General features: G+C 36.8%; 1 pseudogene; it reads left to right on the forward strand.

Moving 5' to 3' along the window:
* The first annotated feature begins 3,333 nt into the window (after positions 1-3,333).
* LOC127118975 (receptor-like protein kinase FERONIA) lies at positions 3,334-14,270 on the forward strand (annotated as a pseudogene).
* Positions 14,271-14,745: the final 475 nt, after the last annotated feature.

A 14,745-nucleotide genomic window follows, 5' to 3' on the forward strand; every position in this document is an offset into this window, starting at 1 on the left:
CATGGTTATATTTGGAAATTTTGATGGTTTAATGGAAATGTAAATGTATGGTATTAATATGTGTTTGTATGGAATGAATTTGGCTAAAAAAAGGTTTAATCAATGTGTAATGAGATGGAAAAACTAAAAAGTTGCAAAAACAAATAGGTCCAAAAGTAGGTCTGACCGGGTTTTGGACATGGTCATGGACCAAGTTCCTTGGTCCAAAAGAAGGTCCAACCTAGAAATGGACTAAGCCTCATAATCATGCAATAACAAATGAAACAATAATTTGATGATGAAATATGATAAGATGCATAGAAACAAATCTTAGATGGTTAAGAATGATGAGTTGACTTGTGACCAAAAAGTCAACTTATGCAAAAATGATGAAGTTTGTAATCTTTTTTAATGCAACATGGACAATGTAATCAAGTGAATGGAATGTGAATGGAACATGTATACGAGCACAACTTAGACCAAACAAATAACACCAATAATTAGGGTTTAACTAGGTCAAGCCTCAAGTCAAACAACAACCAAATCTCAAACCAAGTGAGAAATAAAACATCAATGCCCAGAGCCAAGCTAGGGTTTACAATCCCTTAAAACAAACCACAAGATTCACCAACTTCAAGATTTAGAAATTAGGGTTTGGGTAATGACTAAACACCATGATGCAACCTCTTAGGTCTCAACCACCAATTGTCCCTAATTAGGATTTTGCACATTTGATCACCATGATGAGCTTTCCACAATAACTGTAGCATCACACCTCCTAGGGCCTCATCTTCAAGCAAACTCTAAGTCTTTGTCAAGTAAAATCAGCCCCAAACCTTTGAATCTATGATGATGTTAGTACACTAGATAATATGGATATTTGTGAATGCAGATGAACCTTAAACAAAAAGTTTGGATGAAAATAAAAAGGGGAGGACAAATTTTGGGGTATGACAACTTTAAATCAAGATTTAAAATAACAAATACCAAAATTTTATCAATAAATAGGAATCATACATTGTCATTTCTATTAATCCATATTACATGAACTTCTACATAATGAAAAACATAAAGTACATAACTCCAAAATATCTAATTTGACCATAACTTATATACTATATATTACATAGACCTGTAAACAATGACAAACATACTCCAAGACACCATAAGTGCAAGGGTTAAACAATGCCTTTTGTTCTTCTCTGTTTGAAGTTTCTTCTTTGTCTTTTCAAGCTTCCTCGAACTGAGTTGGACACATATTCTTTTCCAAACTCCTTTACAAATTTCTTGGGTATGTCCTTTCCAAATTCACTTAAATAAGCCATCATCACTTCACAATTATTACAATTTGGTGCAGTTTTTTGATTTTCATTCCCATCATGAATCTGACTAAGTCCAAGTTCATCATCCCATACAAATAGGTCACAACTTTTCACAATCTACATAGAAAAATGAAGATTACAAAACGAATTTTCCCAGAAAAACAAAGAACGTATCAAGAAATTTCTTACCTCAGCATTTCGACATCTCTAGAATTTTCTGTTGGATTTTCGACTGTGTTTGACTTCCACATCTTCATTGCTTGATCACATCCACATCTGGGTAGATTCGAACCATTTGATAATGTTTTGCTACCATCCATTTGGATGAAGAAGATGATGACACATGAGAATTTGAAACCACAAATCAATTTGAGCGGCAAATGATAACTTGTTTGGGGTGGATGAAACGAGTGCACAAATCGATTGGAGCAACAAATGAGAATTCGTTTGGGCTGGATAGAACAAATGCACAAATCGATCGGGTGGGGGTTGAGGTTCTAGAGTTCGATTGTGGCCAAACATCCCTAATCTACAATTATAGTGATTCAAAAATAAAGAAAAATAAATTAAGATAAACTTAAATGAAAATAAACTTCCAACTAGGAATTTTGTGTCCAAATAACCCACTTTTTCAAATAAATACTCAAACTAACTCACTTTCCAACGTATTTCCCAAATTAACCCACTTTCAAACAAAAAAAAATTCTAACACAAAGGAGACGTCAATCCAATTGGTGACGATGTATAACACATAAGATGAGACATCAATTCAATTGGTGACAGTGTCCAAATACATATGAGAGAGAATACACTCTAAATTACATATATTTCCAAATTTGTAATTACAATTTTATATTAAAAATAAAATTTAGCATTTTTTAAAAGTAAATATAGTTTTTATAATAATATCTTGGATAAAAAATCTGGGGAATTACTTTGATCTTTCTCTTAACCATATTGTCCACTATTTTCATAGATTTTCCAATGAGTGTGCCTATATTTCATGATCCAAAACGAATCACTCTCATGAACTAACTTCTTTACCCACACCCATTTATAAAAAAATATGAAAATATCTTCTTATTTTCATTGCATTAGGGCGACAACGCAGTGACTCTTGCTCTTTCGACACTGTACTCGAGCCATAAATCATGTTGTTTACGGGAAACAACCTAGCATTCACATTATTTAGTAGTTGATCCGGATCATAGAAATTCAACAAACTTTTACATTACATTGACTATCAACGGCTTAACACAACACTCTCCTTTATTCAGACTTAACATCGACTATGCATAACAAAGATAACATCACAATTTTGTATAAAGTTATTAACAAATTTTATTTTTAATTAAATTAAAAAAGTAATATAACAAACTTGATTAATGTATTACATAAAATTAATTATATTTACCTAATTTTTTAAAATAGTAGCATAAAACACATTTATTTTTTTGTTCATAAATGTGAGAGAGCACATATGAGGTTTGTAGAAGTATTGAGGAGTATAGCTAAACAAAAGTGAAGCTTCCACCACCAGACTGTCATCCAACTTGTGTTCACAAAAAAGCAGCCTGTTAGGCCACAGAGCAATACAGGTTCATATTTTAAAATGCATTTTTTAGTACATTTCGGATACTTTCTAAGGGTATTTGCAAAACTCTTGAAAAGAATAATTGCCGAAGACCAAGAGCTTAATTTCATCATTGGAGTACGAATTTCTTTGCACATATGATTTAATTTCTTTACTTGTATTCTATATTCATCTTATTTGTGTTAGACTAAGAATTTAAGACCTTGACTGGAATCCGCGTTGCTTCTGTCCGTGACTTTACATCATATTTGCACACAGCTGTATGGAATTTGAATAATTTCATATGTACCAAAACATGGATGGACCAATAAAAATAGTCAAATTATGACAAATTTTAAACTAAAGAAATATACCATGATTTCTACGCTACTCAACAAAAAATATGAGTTTATGTGGCTATTTGCTATTAGATTTTTTTTAAGCAGATGAAAACTGAAGATGGAGAAAATTCACATAATAGAATCATCTAGATTTGTAATTATTTTATTGTTCTTCTTTGTCTTCATTCATTTAACATCTTGTGATGATTCAATATACATCTCCCCTTCGGATAAAATCCTCCTTAACTGTGGTTCATATGGATCATCAACATTCAATGGTCTAAACTGGATTGGAGACATTGGAACAGATTTCTTCCAAGCATCCTATGATACAACTTCATCAACAACACTCTTACTCTCCAACACAAACAAAATGTTGGTTCTAAAGTGTTGGCAGCAATTTTGGTAAAACAAAGAGTATTCACAAGATGTTGTATGTGATGTCTTAACATAAGATATCTATGTATCTGCTGGAGTTTAAAAACATAATTATGCAGGACTATTTTAGGATGTCATACACGATGTCATGACATCTGATATTATGTACCTGCTGGAAATTATAAATGGAATTATGCAGGATTGTTCCAGGATGTCAGACCCGATGTCATGACATCCTGTACACAAAATATTCAGGGTGAATGTTATGTGTTATGTGATTGCGCATTTAATGGCAATCTATGTATGATTGAAGATCTGATTTGCAGGCGTATTCAATCATTAATTACAACCTGATTTACTTATTTTTCAAAGAGATCTAATCAGCTGTCATGAGAAGATTTAATTGGAAAATAGTTTTAGGGTTTTCAAGATGTCCAAGCCCAGCTGAAAGCTTATATAAAAAGGGACTTGGAAAACCTGATTTGACACACAACCAATACTGAGCAAAATATTGAGAGAATATAAGGGTTTGTGTCTTGTTTAGTCGTGAGACTTGTAAGTCATTCAATTCATCCATAGATGATTGAATTGGTCTGATTTGTGGGTTGTAATTTGTCACTCTAAGCTTGTAAGCAAGAGTGTGTGTCTACTTGATCAAAGTTGTTAAGCAAGATCAAGTGTGTGTCTACTTGATCAAAGTTGTTAAGCAAGATCAAGTGTGTGTCTACTTGATTGAAACTGCTAAGTAAGATCAAGTGTGTGTTATTGAAAAGTGTATTCTTTTCATAAGGAATTGTTGTTTAAAATCACAGGTGTGATTGAGGGGGAGTGAGTGGGTTCTCATATCTAAGAGTGCTTAGGTAGAAATTGCACGGGTAGAGATTAGGTGAGAAAGACTGTAACTTGTTGAAGTGTACTGAGAGTCTTTGAACTGATTCTATTTAGTGGTTTTCCTTCCTGGCTTGGTAGCCCCCAGACGTAGGTGAGTTGCACCGAACTGGGTTAACAATTGCTTGTGTCTTTTGCATTACCATTCTTTATCTTTATCCTGCTTGTTTTACTCAGATATTAGTGTTGTGACATTATCTTCGACATCTCATATCTGATACCAGAATTTCAATTGGTATCAGAGCAGGCATCCTGCTCTGGTTCTGGGTGAGATCTAGGGACAATACTTTCTGGTACTATGGAGAGAGATGGAGGATCTGTTCACAGGCCACCAATTTTGGATGGATCTAACTATGACTATTGGAAACCTCGTATGGTAGCCTTCCTAAAATCTCTAGATAATAAGGCTTGGAAGGCTGTGTTAATAGGATGGGTACATCTTGTAATTACTAAGGAAGAAGAAGCCACAACTGATAAGAAACCTGAAGAACAATGGTCCAAGGAGGAGGATGATCTAGCCCTTGGAAATTCTAAAGCATTGAATGCAATATTCAATGGAGTAGACAAGAATATTTTCAGGTTGGTAAACAACTGTGAAGTGGCTAAAGATGCTTGGGACATTCTCAAGACCACTCATGAAGGCACCTCTAGAGTAAAGATGTCTAGACTGCAGCTGCTCAACTCCAAGTTTGAAAATTTAAGGATGAAAGAAGATGAAAATATTCATGAATTTCATATGAGTATCCTTGAAATTGCTAATGCCTCAGGAGCCCTGGGAGAGAAGATGTTAGATGAAAAATTAGTAAGAAAGATACTCAGGTCACTCCCTAAGAGATTTGCTATGAAGGTGACAGTCATAGAAGAGTCTCAAGACATCTCCAACATGAGAGTTGATGAGTTAATTGCTTCTCTCCAAACATTTGAGATGAGAATGAATGATGGATCTGAAAGGAAAACCAAAAGCATAGCCTTCATGTCAAACACAGAGGAGGAAAATAGCCAGGATGTTAATGAGGATCTGCCAAATGATGTAGCAATGCTGGGAAGACAGTTCAACAGACTGTTGAAAAAGATGGATGTAAGGTCTAAGGCTAATGTCAAGAACATATCATCTGACATCAGTAAATCCAACAATGCTGGAAGAAGAACAAGGTCAGATGATAAGCCCAAAGAAGGAAAAGAAGTACATTGCTACGAATGTGATGGGTATGGACACATTAGAACTGAATGTGGAACCTACCCCAAGAAGCAGAAGATGAGTCTTGCTGCCACTTGGTCTGATGAGAGTGAAACAGAAGAGTCTGCAATTCTGGTGACTGCCTTGACTAGAAGATGGGGTTCTGATGAAGACTCAAGTGATGAGGAAGTAACCTTTGAAGAGTTGGCCACTACCTACAGAAAACTGTGTCATAAAAGTGCAGAGGCGTGTAAACAAGTTGAAAGCCAGAAGAAGGTAATAACTCAACTTGAGAATGAGAAGGTATAACACTTGGAAACCATCTCCAAATTAAAAACAGAAGCAATGGTTCTGAATGCCAAGCTAGATGACAGTCAACAAGTTGAAAGCCAGAAGAAACTGATAGTACAACTGGAGAATGAGAAGGAAGAACATGAGGAAACCATCTCCAAGTTAAAAAGTGAAGCTATGTTCTTGAATTCTAAACTAGAAGAGATGACCAAGTATGTTAGAATGTTAAACAATGGATCTGAGTCCTTAGACAAGATTCTCCTAACTGGACAAATAACAGGAGACAAATCTGGCATTGGGTATAATGAACCTAAGGCTGAGCGCAGTTACACTGGTTGCAAACCTAAATTCAAACCTAAGTGCAACCATATTAAAAGCAAAACTGAGATGTCATACCATATGTCACAACATCAGAAGGGAAGACAGCAAAAAGGGAAACACCAAAGATGGAGATGCCATTACTGTGGAAAATTTGGCCACCTGAAGCCCTTCTGCTATAAGCTGTATGGTTATCCTAGCCCTGTTCATCATCAGACTCACTATTAACTAAGATCCAAACATCACAGGCCTGTCAACAAGAAGCAATGAGTTCCTAAGACTAATGTTACAAGTCTAATAGCTCACACTCCCTTCAGAGTTTCAGCCAAGGAAGATTGGTATTTTGACAGTGGGTGCTCCAGACACATGACTAGAAACAAAGACCTGCTAACTGGCCTTCATCCTTATGACATAATCTATGTGACTTTTGGTGATGGAGCCAAGGGTGAAATCAAGGGGATAGGTAAGCTTGATTGCCTTGGAGTTCCTGAACTTGACAAGGTCCTACTTGTTAAGGGCTTGACTGCAAATCTAATAAGCATCAGTCAACTATGTGACCAAGGTCTAAATGTTAACTTCACTAAAACTCAATGTCTGATTACTAACAAAGTAAGTGAAGTGATCATGAACGGAGTCAGGACCGAAGACAACTGTTACATGTGGAGGTCTCAAATTGGTTATTCCTCAAAATGTACCTCAGTCAAAGAAAAAGGGATGAAGATGATCATATCTGCTAGAGGAACTCCCAAATTGAAGATTGATGAAAGACAAGTCTGTGAGAAATGTCAGACAAGGATGTCACACCAGAAACTCAGACTTGACATCACATCCAAAGGAGAAAAGGTCATGGTGGCTCAAATAGATAGGAGGTTGGATCAGATGGTTGAACATGTTGCTAGTCATATGCAGTCTGAAGTTGGAAAGAACCTTGTTGGACTTGAGCTATAAGTCAAACAGAGGGAAGGGTCTATGTGTCTATCTCAAAGCAAATGTGCCATGAACAATGTGAAGAAGATTGAGATGGAGAGTGAAAGGACACCTGTTCCTCTGAAAGATGAAAATGGTGTTTGTGCTATATATCAAGCTGAATATGTAGCAGCTGGAAGTAGTTGCTCTCAACAGGGTTGGTTGAATCTAATGTTGACTGAATATAATGTCACACACGATGTCATGACATTGTACTATGACAACCTGAGTGCTACAACTATGTCCAAAAATCCTATTCAGCACAGCTGGACTAAGCACTTTGATTCTTGTCATCACTTCATTAGAGAATTTGTGGAAGACAAAATCACAGTACTAAAGCATGAAATGCAATTAGCTGACAAAATTGAAAGGATTTTGGATGATAATCAGTTTGAATATTTAAGAGGGAAATTGGGGATTTGGATTCTTGTGAAGTTATAGCAATTAAAGTGGAGTGGAAAAGGTAATAAAAATATTGTATGTCCACTTAAAAGAAAGAGCCACATTAATGATAAATCATTACCTAGTATTAGAACTAGAATCTATGCCATTTCCACACGCTACCTAAACACAACCATTTCCATCTTCATCCAACTTCTCAGAAAACCTCTGCTAGGGCAATTTTTTTTTCAAAAGTCCAATAAAATGTCACAACATCCCTCATCATCAGGATCAAAACCCACTCACAAAGGAAGGACTCCCTCCATGGAGTTTTTGGATGAAGATATTCTGGAGGTTATCCCCCTCTCTGTTATTCCAGGCGACGTTCTTGACCCTTCTTCCACAGCTGGAAGTAATCAAGGTAACATTCCTGATACACCTCCTCATAAGGATGACATGCACTTTACTGATCGTACCATTAGGAACCTAGTTACTAGGATTCTGAATGAAGGGCATGCAGTCAAGGGTGTTTCTACCCCTCTGTCTAGAAGGGATCCCTCTCCTGAGGTGGAACCCCAAGCTGAGAAAGATGATGATTCATCTAAATCAGAGAAGGAAATGGCTGCTGAGGGATTATGTTCTCTAGGTAAAACCTTACCTAGTAAGAAACCAGCAGATGTGTCTCATGAAACTGCTGAGAATGTTATTGATCTGGAGGAAGAAAGTTCTGAGGAAGAAGATGACACCTTGGTCCATCTTGTGAAACCAAGTGTAGCAAAGAAACTGAGGACCAGAAAAGGGAAGACTGTGGCTGAAATGAGGACAACAAGAAGAGTGAAAAAGGTTGCTGGTGTAGGACCCTCCAAATCATGGAGTAAAGTTGAGGTTAGGAAGAGGAAGGTAAGAGAGAGTTATGACTCTGAAGAGGATGTCGAAGACGATGTCCCAGACATCTCCCCTGCTAAAAGGCAGGTTGTTAAAAAGTCCCCAGCCAAAATGGCAGCTGTGCACTTAGACAATATCTCTTTTCATCTAGAAGATGGTGCTGCCAAATGGAAGTTTGTCATTCAAAGGAGGGTAGCTGTTGAAAGGGAACTGGGAAAGGAGGCTGTAGAAGTGAAAGAAGTGATGGATTTGATCAAGAATGCTGGTCTGATGAAAACTATTGTTGGTTTACCTCAATGTTTTGAGGGGTTAGTAAAAGAGTTTGTAGTGAATATCCCTGAGGATATTTCTGAAAAGAGTAGCAAGGAATTCTGCAAGGTTTTTGTAAGAGATAGATGTGTGAGATTCTCCCCAACCATAATCAACAAGTTCCTAGGGAGAGGAACTGAAGGAGGTGTGGATTTAGAGGCTACAAACAATGAAGTCTGTAGGACTATTACTGCTGGCCAAGTTAAGGAGTGGCCTAGTAAGAAGCACCTATTAGCTGGCAAGCTAACTGTCAAATATGCCATCTTACATAAGATTGGTTCAGCCAACTGGGTGCCTACTAATCATATCTCAACCATCTCTATTGGTCTTGGAAGAATCATTTATGCTATTGGAACCAGGATAAACTTTGACTGTGGAAGGTTTATGTTTGATCAAATTGTCAGACATGCCTCCACTAATGTAGTGAAGCTGCCCATTGCCTTTCCATCTATCATCTGTGGGATTATCTTAAGCCAGCAACCAGGCATTCTCAACACAAGTGATATTCCCAACATAAGAAAGCCTCAACTATCCGTTCACTACAAGTTGTTTGAAGGAAGCCATGTTAATGATGTTGTCATGACATCTGCAAGAAAGGAGCCTGCCTCTCAAGGTAGCTTGATTGATCAATTAAAGGAAACTTGTAAGGAGCTGGATAATGGTATTAGGGTTGCCAAGGCAAGGAAAAAGGCTTTGGAGGTTCTTATTAGTAGCTTAGAGAAGGAAGAGATGGAGAAGGCTGGTGAGACCAAGGATTCAGATGCTAATACCTCAAGTGAGAGGTCCAATGCTCAATCTAGTGGCAGCTCTGATTCTGAAGGTGAAGATGATGCCACTTCCTCAGATTAAATGGTAATGGTTCTCCCTGTTTTGAAGACTGTGTGTGCTGTGTGCTGTGATGAAGATTGGGTTGGTTTGACTGTTCTGGGTGCTGATATGAAGACTGGTTCCCCTGATGTTTTGGCTACTTTGGATGCTGAAAAATTTGTTTTTTTCTGTTGAAATGTGTGTATTTGTGGCAGTCCTTACTGATGCCTTTATGTAATATTTGGGCTCTTAATGAGTTCCATGGATTTCTAATTATCTCAGCTATCACAGCTGTGTATAATTATGGTTTATATCTCCTAACAATTATGTTTTAACATTTTAAATATTATGACATCTGTTGTGACATTCTCTGCCAGGCTGATTGATATTTATTTTGTCTAATTGGTCACCTTTGGTCAATTTTGACTAAAAAGGGGGGAGAAGTGATTATGTGGAGCTGCGTGGAGATGTATGTGCTGATGGAGCAGTTAAATATGTGGAGCTGTGTGGAGATATATGTGCTGATGGAGCAGTTAAATATGTGGAGCTGGAGATGTATGTGCTGGTGTAGCTGGACAGATAAGATGTATGTGCTGGTGTAGCTAGACAGATGAACAACTATTATTGAAGGAGATATGGTTGATGTAAGACAAAATGCTGTTCTGTTTACAGATGTTGGAGGAGATGTCTCATGTGGTGCACGTGTGATGTTATGTGGTGCACATGTGCTGTTATTGTCAAAGGAGATGTCTGTATTGAACAAACTTAAGAGGGGGGGGGGGGAAGAAGTACCCTTGTGCATTTGTGTGTTTTACTAGTTGCTTATATAACTAGTAATTCTGTGTTTGCTTCTGCTGCTGTTTAAACTGTTGTTTAATTGCTGATAGTTTTTCTTGTGAACAAAAAGGACAGATATATGTTTTAGCCAAAATTTGCCAAAGGGGGAGTTTGTTGGTTCTAAAGTGTTGGCAACAATTTTGGTAAAACAAAGAGTGTTCACAAGATGTTGTACATGATGTCTTAACATAAGATATCTATGTATCTGTTGGAGTTTAAAAACATAATTATGCAGGATTGTTTCAGGATGTCATACACGATGTCATGACATCTGATATTATGTACCTGCTGGAAATTATAAATTGAATTATGCAGGATTGTTCCAGGATGTCAGACCCGATGTCATGACATCCTATACACAGAACATTCAGGGTGAATGTTATGTGTTATGTGATTGCACATTTAATGACAATCTATGTATGATTGAAGATCTGATTTGCAGGCGCATTCAATCATTAATTACAACCTGATTTACTTATTTTTCAAAGAGATCTAATCAGTTGTCATGAGAAGATTTAATTGGAAAATAGTTTTAGGGTTTTCAAGATGTCCAAGCCCAGCTGAAAGCTTCTATAAAAAGGGACTTGGAAAACCTGATTTGACACACAACCAATACTGAGCAAAATATTGAGAGAATATAAGGGTTTGTGTCTTGTTTAGTCGTGAGATTTGTAATCCATTCAATTCATCCATAGATGATTGAATTGGTCTGATTTGTGGGTTGTAATTTGTCACTCTAAGCTTGTAAGCAAGAGTGTGTGTCTACTTGATCAAAGCTGTTTAACAAGATCAAGTGCGTGTCTACTTGATCAAAGCTGTTAAGCAAGATCAAATGTGTGTCTACTTGATTGAAACTGCTAAGTAAGATCAAGTGTGTGTTATTGAAAAATGTCCTCTTTTCATAAGGAATTGTTGTTTAAAATCACAGGTGTGATTGAGGGGGAGTGAGTGGGTTCTCATATCTAAGAGTGCTTAGGTAGAAATTGCACAGATAGAGATTAGGTGAGAAAGACTGTAACTTGTTGAAGTGTACTGAGAGTCTTTGAACTGATTCTATTTAGTGGATTTCCTTCCTGACTTGGTAGCCCTCAGACGTAGGTGAGTTGCACCGAACTGAGTTAACAATTGCTTGTGTCTTTTCCATTACCATTCTTTATCTTTATCCTGCTTGTTTTACTCAGATATTAGTGTCGTGACATTACCTTCGACATCCCATATCTGATACCAGAATTTCACAAAGTTGCACCCAAAATTCCATACTCAACCGCAAGAATATTTCATCATTCTCCATTACTTTCTCTCAACTTCATATTTACCAACATACCCTTCCAACTCCAACTCCTTTTTTTTCCAAGTCAAATCCGGTCCATTCACTTTTCATAACAATTTCAATCCATTACTTGCTGCACAAGAAATCAGCTCACCTTATATCACTAAAGATTTCTTTGTCAACATCAAACAAAAGAAACTCAACATCACTTTCACTCCATCTCCACTAATTTACTAAGCTTATGCTTTTGTAAATGGAATAGAAACATTCTCAGTACCCAATAATTTATTCTCTCATGCTTCAAATTCTAATGTTTCTGTTCCTTACCTTGGACACAAAGAACCCATTTTTATCAACAATGAATATGCTTTGAGAAGCTTTACATGGTTAACATAGGAAATGGATATTACTATGAGGTTATAAATGCATTTGGGTCATGGCTAGATGATATCAACTACATTTCTGGTTCACAATATGGAACTGTTCTTATCCTGAAAGAGAATACAATTAATATGAATGAGAGTTTTCTCAATTCAAATGACTTTAACTATTCAGCACCACTCGAGTTATACTTGACTGCAAGGACAATGGGAAGCAATGGAGATTCAAACATGAGGTACAATTTAACATGGTCGTTTTTTGTTGATTCTGGATTCAAGTACCTTGTTAGACTTCATTTCTGCGAGATATCTATGTTGGTAACAAAGGTTAATCAGAGGGTGTTTGGTGTTTATATAAACAACCAAACAGCTGAGGAAAATTTGGATTTAGTTGCTTTGTCTGTCGAACCTGTTAGTCCTTTGTATAGAGACTATGTTGGAATGGTTGATTTGGAAAATCAGAGAAGGAAAGTTTTCATGTTGATTTCACTTCATCCCAATTTTGAGTCAAAACCAAAGTATCATGATGCTATATTGAATGGAGTTGAGATTATCAAGTTAAGTGATAGTAACTATAATCTTGCTCCAAGTTTCCAATTGAAGAATGAACTTAATTTCCAATTTTTATTGTTGTTGGAGCTAGTACTTTCGGTATCATTTTGGTACTTTTCATAACATTTTTCATTGTTAGGAGAAAAGCATGGACAACAATAAAAATTAGAATTTTTCAAGTACTCAAGATGGAATTCTCCTTCCAGAAGTGAAGAAAATTTTCAAGTAAAGTGATATCAGGAAATTGTCATCAATTCACTTTAGGAGAGATCACTTCAGCAACAAATAATTTCAATGAAGATTTGGTGATTGGGGAAGGAGGTTTTGGAAAGGTATACAAGGGAATCGTCGTGCTTGATGGAGTAGTGATTGATGTCGCGATAAAACGTGCTAAGGCGAATTCGCGGCAAGGATTTAAGGAATTTCAAAATGAGATCAATTTTCATTCGTTTTATCACATGAATTTAGTGTCACTTTTGGGATACTGTCAAGAGAGCAATGAACTGATACTTGTGTATGAATACATGGCTGAAGGTTCACTTTGTGATCATTTATACAAGAAACAGAAGCAGCCTTTATCATGGAATCAAAGACTGGAGATTTGCATTGGTGCAGCTAGAGGAATCCATTACCTTCATACAGGTAGAACGACTCCGGTGATTCACCGCGATATCAAGTCGGCGAACATATTATTAGATCAGCATTTGGTACCAAAGATTTCAGATTTTGGATTGTCTAGAGTGGTTCCTTCAACTTACCACACTCATGTTAGTACTGAGGTTAAAGGTACTTTTGGATATTTGGATCCTGAGTACTATAAAAGAAGAAAATTGAGTGAAAAATCAGATGTTTATGCATTCGGGTTGGTTTTGTTTGAAGTGTTGAGTGGAAGAGCAGCAGTGAATCCTGAGGCAGTGGAAGAGGAAAATGAGAAAGTTGGTTTGGTAGAATGGGCTATGCATTGTCACCAATGTGGAAGTATTGATAGATTTGTTGATTCATATTTAGAAGGAAAAATAAGGTTGAAATGCTTAATGGCATTTGTGGACATTTGTATTCGGTGCTCTGCTATCAAGAGTGCAGATAGGCCAACTATGGGAGAGGTGCTCAGTAATTTGGAGAAAATTTTGTCCCCGCAGGAATGTTTGGAGTGGCAAGAAATCCAAAATGTGATATGAGTTCATAGCACCAGATATCAGATAGAAGACGACTCTCGTGTCTGTACGTGTTGGTGTTTTGACTCTCGTGTGGCCTTTGGCGTTGCGAAGGCCCTTGATGAGAGGGACGCCCTGAAGAAGCAACTGGAAGACTCCAAAACAGAGCACGGGAAAGCTTTGGAGGCTTCCGAGGCAGAGAATGTTAAGGTTTATGACGACCTGACCAAGGCCTTTCAGAGAGAGGGAAAGTTGAGGGATGACCAAAGGGCGTTTTGACTGGCTTGTTAAGTATGGTCAAGATGTCAAAGAGTTAGGAGCCCCCTCAGCTGAATCAGAAGGTGGAGTTCTTTGAGAAGGTGAGAAGATTGTCACTTCCATTAGCAAGAAAGAGACTACTCTCAAAGGAGCCTGGGAAGCTCTGGCTACGACACAGTCTGCTAAGGCACAAGTGGAGAAGGACTATAGTGAGATTGTTGACGAGAGTTTTGTTGTTCTCCAATAGGCATTTATACTTCCATGCCAATATTTCTAGGGATAATGTGTCAATAACTTTTATATGGTTAAAATTGCAATGCTTCTTGCCTTGTCATATTCATAAAGTTGCTTTTTTTTTCTTTATTATTGTTAAATGTAATGAAATTCAAATTCAAATTAGTTTCAGTTTCATTTACATTTTGTATTTAAGTTTTATTCGGGTGAATGTATATAAATTCAAAGTTAGTTATAAATTCTAATAGAATTATGAATTTGAGATTTTGAAAGTTAGTTATATTTTTTTATTCTCTATTTTTCTCTATGCAATTCTTTCAATTGTTCATCTTCTTCTTCTTCTTGTGAGATAATGGAGTTTCGTTGTTAACTCCAGCAATTGGTATCCAGAACTCTGATCCTGATTCATAGGAAAATATGAGTGTAATGAGGTGTGTGATTGATT

The sequence above is a fragment of the Lathyrus oleraceus genome, chromosome 2 (genome assembly GCF_024323335.1).
Source record: "Lathyrus oleraceus cultivar Zhongwan6 chromosome 2, CAAS_Psat_ZW6_1.0, whole genome shotgun sequence".
Taxonomy (NCBI): domain Eukaryota; kingdom Viridiplantae; phylum Streptophyta; class Magnoliopsida; order Fabales; family Fabaceae; genus Lathyrus; species Lathyrus oleraceus.